This window comes from Malaclemys terrapin, chromosome 12 (genome assembly GCF_027887155.1).
Source record: "Malaclemys terrapin pileata isolate rMalTer1 chromosome 12, rMalTer1.hap1, whole genome shotgun sequence".
Classification (NCBI taxonomy): Eukaryota; Metazoa; Chordata; order Testudines; family Emydidae; genus Malaclemys; species Malaclemys terrapin.
In genome coordinates, this window is record NC_071516.1 from 4,216,243 (window position 1) to 4,229,279 (window position 13,037).

The 13,037-nt window shown below is 45.9% G+C and overlaps 1 protein-coding gene across 5 annotated transcripts in view; it reads right to left on the bottom strand.

Annotated features, from left to right (window-relative positions):
• The window catches only part of ZBTB46 (zinc finger and BTB domain containing 46), a 99,490-nt gene extending 95,672 nt beyond the window's left edge, over positions 1–3,818 (bottom strand). For 2 of the 5 annotated variants that reach the window (XM_054045734.1, XM_054045730.1), the window contains exons 1-2: positions 3,719–3,818; positions 2,533–2,755 (exon numbers count right to left, since the gene is read on the bottom strand). The gene's annotated coding sequence lies outside the window, so the exon portion shown is untranslated. The remainder of the gene's footprint in view (positions 1–2,532; positions 2,756–3,718) is intronic. The other 3 variants (XM_054045732.1, XM_054045731.1, XM_054045733.1) reach the window with 3 other exon arrangements.
• Positions 3,819–13,037: the final 9,219 nt, after the last annotated feature.

Consider the following 13,037-nt stretch of genomic DNA (forward strand, 5'->3'; position numbering starts at 1 on the left):
TGGCTCCAGGGAATTACAATGAGTATAAGGAATAACCATTAGAACAGCAGGTAGCTGTTCAAAGATTTAAACTAAGCCCTCTCTTTACCCCTTTGTTTGCCCATTAAACTAAGCATGTAGGAGCAAGGAAAACCCATGTGAGTGCTTCACACCAGAGCAAGACAGTTCAGAATACATCATGGAGTGCTCTAGAGTAGCTAGTTAACACAGGCAAAAATAGTCACTGAGAAAGAAGCCTTAGAAAAAGTTGGGCTGTTGTAGGAAATACTAACTAGGAACAAGAATGTGGATTGGGTGGTAGCCTTCAGCTGGCAAGACAGGAAAAATTTTGTTAAAAACTTTAAGCATATGTATATAATAGATCAAAATGGGTGTTATTAGGAGAAACTTCAACTGGGAAGAGAAGGCAAGGCAAAAACGATTTCAAAATATACCCAATCTCACATCAACACAACACCATGCCAGAGCATGAATGAATATAAAAACGGTAAGTAACAGGCTAAAGACCCTTCCTTTTTGCAGGAGGGGGAAAAAACTACTTGCCAAACTGGTTTTTTTCTAAGCTTTCCAATTATAAAAGCCTCTTGCATAGAAGAACATATCCACTGCTGTACAACTGTCCCAGAAAAAACACAGACCATGGGGAGAAAGTGGCCCATTTTCTTTAGTCTCTAAGAATCATGTATACAGGTCATATTTTCAAAGGTTCAATTTATTAAGATGTATATCATCACATTAACAGAAATTACATTATATGGTTTTTAAAATATGAAATTGTCATTTTCACTCTTAAAGTCTGTAAAATTTACTCTCAGTTTTGCACATAGCACTATAAAAATATAAAACTTTATTTCCATCACTTACATGAAAATTAACAAAGTAAGTGAAAGTGACTGGCATATAAAAAGATGCTACTTTACTATAATAGTGAAGTTGGAATATGAGGAAATGTCCCATAAGAAAAACAAAAAAGTCTATAATTTTCTATTTAAACTGCAATTATCCCATTAGTCTATCAAACCAAATCATAATTTTCAGGAACATGTGTATGAGAATTCCAGCAAATACAAATATAAATATTGTTATGTAGTTCCCAGCGTGGCCCATGGGGCAATCTTCTCTATCAGCTTCTGTTAGCTCCCAAAAACACCTCAAAGTGATAATTCTTCACCACATGTTGAAAATGTTGTGACTAATAATACACTCCTCCACCCATTTTTTCCATCACTAAAAGGATTTCAAAATCGAGAACTTGACACACAGTGGTTAAATTCCATTTCTTTTAATTCAAATCAACTTGCCATAAGAAGTAAATGCATTTTTGCTAACTCTTGCAATAATAGTTATGATGATATACAAGAAAATATACAAGAAAAAATTCAGTACAAGTGGAAAAAATATCCAGTAACTGCAAGCTTCTTTTGTAAAATTACACCCTCATTTTTGTCTGTTTTTCAAATCACCTTACCTTGGTCTTTCTTTCAATTCCCATTCTGTTCCCCCTTCTCCCCGCACCATCCTCTCTTTCGAAAAAGTCCCTTTAAGGTAAGTAATTTAACAAAAATGGAACTAGACAGAAAATTTGAACATATAATAAATATTTTGTTGAGGACAATTGGGAGCTAGACCCATACTAAATTAAATATAAAAAATGATACATGTGAGGCAATTAAAATGCATGTAAGAACTTCGGTACAGGTGTCTGCAATAGCACTGTTTGCAAAACACGTTTGCTAATTAGCATATCTGTAAACAATGCTGATAATAATCTTGTCCCTATAATCCATGACAAATGAATCGCTGAGATTGTAAAATAGAAAGCATGTGGAAAGTCATTAAAAGTCTCTGTTAAACCTTTGTTTATATTTTCCTTGCCAGGTGTAAAAAATAAAATATTGTTCTACTTATTTCGATTTCTTCAAAGTGTTCAATTACACATTTTAACACAGGTTCTTTAGTGGTGCATTAAGTATCAAGATTTTTTTTTTCCTATCAAAGAGAAATCCTCACAGTATTACAGTCTCGAAAATCTGCTCCATTCTCTATTTGTCATCTGGGATTGAGTTATCAGACACTACTTGTATTACTTTGTGAAACTGACATGTCTATTTACAGGGACACAAAGGCAATCCAGTACTACAACCCCTTATTTTACAAACACCTTCCAAAACACCTTTTCTCTCCCTCCTATTTTTACAAATACTTTGTTTTTTTTTCGGTGGGGAAGAGGACGTTATGCACATTAGTTTTTCACCTTGACAGAAAACAATTTCAGTCACTTTTGCACTTGTTACAAGTATATTAAAAATCACCTACATCTCCAAAGAGGAGAGGCATTGTTTTGCAGGTTGTTATTTTTTTTTTTAATAGGGTCACTTCCCCCATTTCAGCCTGCAATTAAAATGGAGGCAAAGCCAGGCGATCTGTGTCTGGCTTTAGGGGGAGACAATAACCCAAAACAGGCCTGGCTTTAAAAAGAGAGAGAGAGAGAGAGAGAGAAAGAAATACAACATGCTTCACCAGTATTATTACCTCATCCCTTTTTCCAAGCAGTTTTGAACCACACTCTTGACAAACTCTTGGTCCAACTTGCACAGATGCTGATTTTTGGGGGGTGGAAAGGTTTTTAATTCTGGAGCCAGAATTCAGGCTTGTTATTTGCAAGTGGAGCTGCTGTGAAAATGCCCCCTTGTCTCCTCTCCTCTCCCTTGAGCTGGGTGTTGACGCAGCAGAAATTACCAGCTGGAAAATTCCCCTTTTGGAGGTTACAGGGAGGGGGGGGGGAAGAGGGAGGACGAGTCATGGGGGAGGGGGGGGTTAAACCCTGCCACTCACCTAGTTAACCCATCCACCCACGCCAAGTCAGTCACGCGTGCCAAAGGGAGCTCCATGCCCCTTCCACAAAGGGAAAATTTCCCCCTTCCCCCCCCCCCCCCCAGAGTGCAGTGGGCTTTGCCCAGCAGCCCCCGGGGGCTCAGAGCGGTTCAGGGACAGGAAAGGGTGTTTTCAGGGCAGAGGAGACATTTGGGCTCAGACAACCTCCCCACTGTCAGGCCCCCAGCACCTGGGATCGGGGCACTGACACCCCCCCCCGTTACCCCACTCCTGGGGGGCGGGGGGAGCAGCTCTCCCCCGGGGCAGCAGGGAGGGGGTGTCCTCGGCACCGGGGGAGCCAGCCTGCCCCCCTGTGCTGATACACCGGCACCCCGGGGGGTGAGGCGGGTAGCTGCCTCCCTCATCTCCTGGGGGGGGGGGCGCCTCCGCCAGGCCAGCGCCGCCCACCCCCGAAGCGCCGCGCGACTCCCGTGCTCAGCCCCCCGCCCCGCCCCGCCCGAGGGAAGTGGGGGCAGCTACCTCCCTAACGCCCCCCCCCGGGCTACGAGCGGCTCGTGCTCCCCATCGCCCCGCCGGACCCCCCCGCCCCCCCCAGCGGGGCGCGTCGCCGCGCTGCCCCGGGACCCAGCGCTCAGCCGAGGCGGGGGGAGCGGCCAGTGCCCGGGGACAGCCCGGAGCCCCGGACCAGGCTGGGGGGGGCGGGCGCGGGCCGAATCCCTCTCCCCTGAGGGGCCGGGAGAAGCGGGGAGGCAGGCGGGGGGGGGGTCAGGCCCCCTCCCCTTACCGGGCCGGAGAGGAGCCCCACCGGCCCCTCTCCTCAGGGGAGGGGGCACCGAGCCCCCGGGGTGCGGGGGGAGCCTGGCTGGGGGGGGGTCTCGCTTACCTGGGCCCCAGGCAGGGGAGCGGGGTCTCGGAGCGGCCGGAGCTTTGGCTCCTTCGGTCACTCAATGTCTCTCCTCACGGGTGGGGATGAGGGGGGGGGAAGCTAGAGGGGGGGCGGGGCGCGCTCCCGCCGCTCCCCCTGGCGCGCGCTCCCAGGCGGCGGGCGCGCGGGCGCGGGCCCGAGACCGGGGCGGGGGCGGGGGGGGGGGGCGTGGCCAACCAGGCTCGTGCGGCCTCCCTCCCTCCCCTGCTGCGCTCCCACTGGATGACGCCGGACACAGGCCTCCGTAAGCCCCGCCCCCTCGCCCCGCCCCCTCCCGTCTCCCTTGCGCCAGGGGCTCGGGGGCGCCGTCAGCAGCTGCCACGGCCGGACACCGGAAGTGAGGGCAGTGCGCTGAGCATCATGGGAGGCACCCCGAGAGGGGGTGGGTGGGGGGCGCGGGTGAGCCTTGCCCCCCCCTCCCCGAGACCCCCCCCCGAGACCCCCCCCCTTTGCCCGGTCCCCTGAGGTGCCTCCGGGGGAGCAGCCCCACAGCGCCCCCCTGGCCCGCAGGTGCATCCGCCCCCGCCCCGCAGTCAGGCCCAGCGCCCCTAGATCCCCCCCCGAGCGCCTGGGGCTCCGCGCCCGCCTGGCCGGCAAGCGGGGAACCGGTGGGTTCAGCTCCTGGCCCCCGCGGCGGCTTGGCGGGGTGGGAGGTTCATTGGTAAATGTCAGCAAAGGTCAGTGTCCCCCCCACGCTCGCAAACAACCCACGAAGAAATGTTTCCGTCGCCGGTAATCGAACTTCGCCAGGAGAATGCCGGCTGAGAACTTATCTGGTTCGCTTTTGGCTGGAGGCGATTTACTTGGGGGTTTGTGGCTGTGATGCTGTCCCCTTCCCCCATCGTCCTGTGAAAATGTAAAGGGATAAAAAAACATGCTTCAAAATAAATATTGATGTTCTAGAAATCATGAATTCCACTATGTGCAGTGGTGGTGTAGCTGTGGGATATGAGGATCCCTGGATATGAGCGAGACAAGCTGGGTGAGGTAATATCTTTTATTGGATGCGCTTCTGGATATACACAGAGGGAGATTCTGCAAGCTACTCTCTGTACTTTAGTTACACATGAAGGAGGGACGGCTCTTATAAAGGATAAGCTGTTCCCCAAGAACAATACAATCATACTCACTTCAGAGACCCTTGACTTCAGTGGGATTGCAAGTGGGTCTAACAGAGATCATGGCTGGAAATCAGGAGAACTGGATTCTATCACTCTGTCACAGTAAAATGGAGATAATGCTTACTCGCTTATGTCCCATGCCTTGAGATCTGCAGCTGAAAAACATTATTTAAGTGCAAAGTATAATGCCCTTTGACTATAACACCAAAAGATCAAAGAACTGTGCTACATGTCATGGGAGTGAGCTAACAGCTCTGGAGCCTGCAGGACACCACGCTCTTGAGATGGCTTTAACAGGCAAGACAATGGGTCTCTGAAGCCCATCTTGTTGTACAGTTGTAACAGGGCAGAATTTAACCAGAAAGATTAGGACCAAATATTCCAAGTATTTAAGTACATGCACTTATTGTGATTATGAACACAAATGGGGTAATTATGTATGTAAATAACTGGAAGTGGCCGCTTATGTGCAGTTATCTGATTTCTGTGTGTAACCTCAGTAATTGCACAGACAATTGTGTGCCTAAGCTCTGAGAATCTGCTCCCTAATTTCCTTTTCCTCAAATCATGGTACATATAAGGTCACTTATTTAGATAGAATATTTTCCCCCATGCAAACAGATATTGGGTCAAATGCAGCCCTGGAATAAAGAGAACCCACTCCACTGAAATCAGTCAAATTACACCACTGCTCCTTACTTAAGTGCATTCCTAAAAGGATCTTTTGATCTGTAGTATGTTTGAAAGTGGATGAACAGGTGTTCGAGCATGTCTTTCTTCCTACTCCATCCCACCCCCCAAAAACCCAAACAATTTTATTTTAGAAAAAAAACCCAATGCACCTAATTAATGAAAATGAAATGTCTTAACTCCAGTATATTTTTCAATTACCTTTTCTTCTGTATTGCTAAAGGAGTCCAACTAACATCTCCCTAGAAAGAATTCCATTAAAATGCAAATGAACAGTTTGCAGTAGTTGTCTATGTATGCAATGAAGGGCACAATTCTTAGTTTAGGGAATACAAAATTAAAAGTAATGGGCCTGATTTTCAGCCTCCTTTTATGTAAACCCAATATTGTGTGTGGACATCGCTGCACATTCAGTTGAAAGTCTCTCCCACCTGTGTGCAGGTGACAGAATTTTAACACACAAATCCCCATTGTCCATGTTAAATTATCAGATGGGTTTTACATGTGAACATATCCTCACATGTACGTACAGATATTAGAATATTTCCACTGTGGTTGCAGCAGTTGTATGCTTTAAAGATGAATCCCAGTGCCTACAATTACAGGTGCACAAGTGGAAGCTGGGTTGTGGGGGAGGAACACACTAAATCAGGCCATATAACTCTTTCTAAATATGTTTGTAACACTCTGTGTTATCCCTAGGTTTCTCTGTTTCTAGCTGCAAATCATCCTATTTATTCCTTTCCTGATTTCTTCTCTTTCCAAGACTCCTCTGATTCCAGGCAGGAGAATTCCCCTATCACCCCTGGACTCCTTCAATTCCAAGCATGCATGCCCTAGTTCTACCCCTACCCAGGATTTCATCCTCCTCTCTTTGTTAGAAGAAAGTATTTATTTATTTAGTTGTGTGTGTCATGCTGGACTCACTCCCCCATGAGCTGCAGCAGCTGCAGACTGGGCACTGCCCTGGGGAATGCTTTCGAAGAGGGGGAGGGTGGAGAGAGGCTGAGTTTCCTGAAGCCGCACAACACAAAGGGCTGGGGAAAGCTGGACGGGTTTAATACACTTGAGCCTGTATTTTGCTGTGCAGAGGTAGGGTTTTTGTTTGTTTTGATAAGCAGTTTGTATTGCGTTTTAAGTAAGTATGCAATTACACAATCTGTCCTCAGAAGAGGGGAAGCTGCTCCCCAGAAAGAAGGAAAGAACTGACAGTGGGAAAAGAAGAGAAAAGGAGAAAAGACGGCAGGAAAGGGAGGATGGTGTGGTTAGGGTGACTACATAGCAAGTGTGAAAAACTGGGATGGGGATGCAGGGGGTAGCAGGTCCCTATATAAGACAAAGCCCCAAATATCAGGATTGTCCCTATAAAATTGGGACATCTGGTCACCCTAGGTGTGGTCTAAGGTGCTGAATGAAGTGCATGTCAACTGGAAGCATGATACAGAGTTCAACAGTGTGTAACAGTGGGCCATTGATGATATATGTCAAGGATTAAAGCCCACGTGTTTTCAGATTGAGTGTAACTCTTCTGTATCCCACCCTTTCCAAGGCTGCCAAATCACAAAGCTCATAAATCCAGACCATATGCCCAGGGATGTTGAGGCTTCTATCTCTGCAGCCTGAGTTTTTAGCACTGAAGAAGCATTTAGAAGTCACATTCTTGCGAGCAGTTCTCTTGTGATAAGGAATATCTGAACACTTCAATGCATTCATATTTGCATGCTCACTCTACCTACACAGTCATCAGATGGGCATGTGCAAATGCTGAGCATCTATTCACAATAACTGTGTACACAGATTAGGCCCACACATTTTTGCACACGTGTTCTGGTAAACTGAGGTACAGGGCTACACAAATTGCCTGTTTTCACAGAATGATTCCGTTGCAGAGCCCATGAGTACTTCTCAAGTATCCTTACTCCCAATCCCCTGCTCAGCTCTAGACACATCCGTCCCCCTGTCTATCTATAAACCAGAACAGACATTGCATTTGATAAATGCAAAGTAATTTCTTCTAACCCTTCGTAATTTTGCTAAATTCAGAATGTGTTGTACTGGGGACCAAGACAAAATCCCAAGTGGCTGAATCACTCTTTTTCTCTCTCTATGTTTTGTACCCTAAAACAGATGTCCACAACCAAATAACAAGCATTCTGAGCTGACAAGCTGCTTCGTCAGAGTTCTCATTTTCAAGAGACCATTCTGACAGGGATTTCCATGCACCCTACAAATGAATCCCAATCCTCAGAGCCAATTCATTTCTGACCAGAGCGGGAAGAAAGCAGTTTGACTGGGACCCATTACCGCCCAACATGGTGGTTCTGGTTGCATAAAAATTCCAAGACTCTCACCTTTTCCAGCCAATTTCCCTCCAAACCGCTGATGTTAAAAGTACAGGTTAAAGGACCAGTATTCCTGTCCATATTACACTGAATCGAAGGTCATCTGGTTTCTTTGTCAGGGGACCATAAAGGAAAAAAGGGAGGTGATGTGCAACCCTGACCAGGTCATTTTAGGAGTAAACCACATTTAAATTGAGCTAATGAAAAAGTATTTGTCTCTTTCTCTCTCACACAGACATACTCCCAGCCTGTGCTTGCTTGGTGAGTGAGAATTCCTTCTTTAGTGGGAGTCAACATGTCAATTGTATTTTTTTTCCATGATGTGTAAGGAGGCATTCACTAGGTTGTGGGAGTAAACACATAGGGGAATTCTCCGTGCGCTAGCAAGGGCAAGTCACAATCCTACTAAATATGGTGAATGAAGATTACAAAAACCCCAGGAGAATAAAATTCCCTCTCTCCACCCCCATCTATTCCCCCCCCACACACACACACACATTTATTTTTTCTCATTACCCTGTTCTGCTGTTTAACTGCTTGAAAGTTAAATCTATTTCTATTTGTGTTACTAAATGCACAATGTTGGTTTAGTTTTATTCTGTGCACTGAAGGGCAGAACTGGGGCAATATGTTGCTTCTTCATTATTAATCAAGGCACATCATTAGAGAGGAGCAGAAACACAAGTATTCAAGTAGTGGGAAGCAACAGGAAATGGTCCTCAGGTTTGTAAAAACTCAAGGGGTGGGGGATGATGATCATTTATAACATATTTAACCAGCCACATCCTACTGACCTCCTTCAGTGCAGGTCTTGAAAGGAACTGCCCTGACTCAGAAGATGTTTAATGCTCCAAAAATACATTCCCCATAAAATGTTGAACTTAAAGAAGGGCCCAATCTGCAAAATTCAGATCCCACTGCAAATTCGTCATAATCTGGAAGAACTGAGCTCCAGGGTATTTGTTTGTGTCCATCTTTAGTGCAGACTGAGAAGCCAGTGGTCTTCTGTATGGATAACTTTGCTGTAGCAACACAGTCTTCCTCTTACAGTCATTCATGTAAATGGTCTTTGCTTCCATTTTTCAAGCCATTTTGCATCAGGTTCAATTTCTATCTAATTTTATACGTTGGTGCACTGGGTGGGAGTATATTCTTTTAACAAGTTTTCTCCTTTGATTGGGGTCAACTTCCCTCTATCGCCGTGTTTTGGACTGGTGGGCTGACAATTTATCCTTTAATCAGATCTTTTCTTTTTGGAGATATCCTATCTCCTAGAGCTGGAAGGGACCTTGAAAGGCCATCGAGTCCAGCCCCCTGCCTTCACTAGCAGGACCAAGTACTGATTTTGCCCCAGATCCCTAAGTGGCCCCCTCCAGGATTGAACTCACAACCCTAGGTTTAGCAGGCCAATGCTCAAACCACTGAGCTATCCCTCCCCCATGCAGGTCTTTATGTAAGATGGACTCACTGTACATCTGGAGAGAACAAGTGATGTGGGCTTTTCTTTTTCCTGGAGTCCACCAGTCCAATGGTGACATGTTTAGAATAAATTTGATTTCTCCTTTCTCTCTCCAACCCATGTCCCTTCATGCTTGCAAACTGTGATGCAGTTTACAGTGGTTCAGATGCACTGTATCATTTTAGTATGGGGACCTTCATTGTCTTTTTATTGTTATGAGATACAAACAGGTAAATGCCCCTAACTAAATGCTAATATCTACATTATTAGATAAATAAACTAGTTTTCCATTAAACTAACTCCATTTTGCTACTATCTCTCAAACCAGTCCATTTGTATAGGAAGGACTCCACCGAGGGATCTCCCTGTTGTCTGCAAAGAAATCTTTCTGTTTGCTGTAGAAACCAAACAAATTGCAGAGCTTGTGTACAAGCCCTTTGTTTCATGCAGATTGCATAAACAGTGCACCAGTACAAGTAATATATCTACTTAAAAAATAGAAGCAGCAGTTAAACTATATATAACTCTACTGAAGAGGCTCTGCAATGTGGTTTTGGGTTTACTCAGAATATTTGGAGTTTGTACAACAATTGAGGCCACATTCTAGACTTCAGTTATCTAGGTTAGATACTATGAGCCAAATTCTGCTCTCATCTCTGCACAATGACAGTTGAAACATCAGTGGGACTTGCACCATGTAACTGAGGGCACAACATGGTCCCCTAAAATGCTTCAGTTATGTACGAATGAACTAAAAACTAAGCACTCCTCATCCAATCTCTTCACTTCTCTGGAATGAGCATAGACAAATATCGCCTCATAATTCTAGGACTCCAGCAAATGAGATTACTCAGACTCTCCAGAAATTAGCCAGAGTGTGATCAATGCTTCAGGCTACATCTACTTACTGATCACATATCTGAAAAATGTTGACAGGTGAACACACCGGAGCCAAACATTTCTCTAGAGGATTCACTTGTTCTGCTCAATGAATTAAGTCTTCTTAAAACAGTTTGGTGCAAACATTCCTGGTATAACTCCACTGAAATCAATAAACTTTGCTATTGGTGAATTTGGCGTATGCTCCCATGAAGTATACCTGCGCCAAGAAACAAGTGTCCCTTACCTCCACTGACCTGGATTTGCTACAGTGTCCCAAATTTCAGGACACTTTATCAGTGTCCCATAATAGCACAGTATGTGCAATTCAAAGTATTTGGTGCGGAGATATCTAAGTACTTGTCATTGTAAAAAATGGGAAAAGCCATGGCAAAAAATGCACAGAATCACAGTTTCGGTTTAAATAAATCAAAGTCATTGCACATAGTAGTTGAAAGTCAAATGAATGACCTTTATTTTACACTAAAAGTTGTTTAAAGCCACGTAATTATATTTAGCAAATAGTTTACCCACATTAAAATATATTCCAATACACCGGGAATATTTAGAGCTAAATCTGAGAGGAATCATGCAGAAATAAATCTTGCTTAATTGGGGTGTAAAGATCATGATTTTTATGGAAAAAAGCTATAAAACACAAAGTTTATGCCTATTAGTCATAGGCCCCACTCCTGCAAAGATTTATGCTTGGGTCTAACTTCATGCATGTGAGTTGTCCCACTGAAATCAATACAAATACTCCTGTGTATAAGGTTCAATACATGTGTGAGGTTTTGAAGAACTGGGGCCTTTGCGATATTGCACAAAATACTGCCAATACCATCAGCACCACAGAAGGCCCCCATACGGTAAGGGCTCCATTTTTAAATGGCACCCGAGTAACTTTCGCGTGCCGATAACAAAATGTATTTTTACATAACTTATTTGATCTGCCAGTGGGGTATGCGAGTGAAACGTCTAGAATTTGCATGCACAACTGATAGTGCAAAAAATAACGCATGTGCAAGAGCTTGTGCACACATGCACACAAACAAACAATTTTAAAGTTTGGCTCACAGGTTGACATTTTTAAGCTCGAGTGCCTAAAGTTAGGCCCCTAAATCCATATTTAGCCTGATTTTCATCCGTGCTGAGCAACCACCCAAGTCAGTGAGAGCTTCAGGCAGTTAGCATTTCTGAAAAGCAGGTCATTTTTATTTTATGTGCATAACTTTAGGCACCCGAGTAGAAAATTCAGTCAGAGGGCATGTCTACTCTGCAATTAAACACCCGTGCTTGGCCCGTGCCAGCTGACTCGGACTCATGGGGTTCAGGCAGGGGTGAAAGTAACTTAAAGGACTTACCGGTACGCCGGAGTCCTGAGCGGGGGTCTGGCCAGAAGAAGCGGGGCCTTTCAAGATTTAAAGGCCCTGGGGCTCCGTCTGTGGCTGGGAGCCCCAGAGCCTTTAAATGACTCCGGAGCTACCAGCTGCAGAAGCGGCTGCGGAGCTCCGGGCCCTTTAAATCACTGCCGCGGAAGCTGGTCCAGTCCGGCACGGCATACTGGTTCTTGCCGGCAGTGTACCGGACCATACCGGCTTACTTTCACCTCTGGGGTCAGGCTGAGGAGCTGTAACATTGCGATGTAGACGCTACGGTTCAGGCTGAGCTCTGGGAACCTCCCACCTCGCAGGGTCCCAGAACTTGGGCTCCAGTCCGATCCCAAACGTCTACACTGCATTTTACAGCTCCAACGTCGCAAGCCTGAGTCAGCTTACACGGGCCAGTTGCGGGTGTTTAATTGCAGGGTACGTGTACCCTAAGTTTTTTTTTAAATTAAGGGAGATATCCCATCTCCTAGAACTGGAAGGGACCTTGAAAGGTCATCGAGTCCAACCCCCTGCCTTCACTAGCAGGACCAAGTACCGATTTTGCCCCAGATCCCCAAGTGGCCCCCTCAAGGATTGAGCTCACAACCCTGGGTTTAGCAGGCCAATGCTCAAACCACTGAGCTATCCCTCCCCCCTTAGTGACTGAGCCAAGAACAGCACTGAAAACGTCCTTAACTGAAGTACTGCACCCTATCCACTGGTTAACAAAAAGAATGTACCGTAATTTCCATTCAAACTTTCTCCCATACGACAACAGCCGTTGTATGGTATTGAAGCAAAATGCAAAAGTCTAAATGCTGAGGTGATAGGTGCTGACCACAGACTGCCAGAGGACTCTTGCGTCAGCTGTGGGTGATACACAGTGGTTACCGTTAAAAGGTCAGCATTTGCTCAAACCCACCACTCAGTACTACCAGAGGTTACCTGTTTCCCCCTGTACTCAGAAAGGTGGTATTAATGCCAGCTGTGTGGCACTTGTTGGCAAAGTCTACCATGTTACAGTATCTGTCTCCAGGCTGTCAGCTCACAGAGACTTCCTATCTCCTCAGAAATCGGCAGCATGCAATGTGAACCAGTGCAGCCTTTTTCTCCAGGTGGGTGGGGTCCACCAGGGACCCATCCAAACTCACTCAACCGTCATGTTTCCAGTAGCTGGGTGCAGTTCCCACTGCATTTGGACCTGCCCATATCTGACCTCTGCCAGCTCACTTCAGAAAACTGAACCCTGTTCCCGGGCCGATAAGCTGCTCTGAATAGGAAGTGCTGACTCCCACATTGGCTGGTCATGCAGGGGTGGGGTGGGGAGAAAACAAAGGGCAGAGGATGAAATGGGGAGGCGCAGGGGGAGTTGTCAGATAAGCTCTAAATGGAAACACAAAACGGATACAGCCCTCT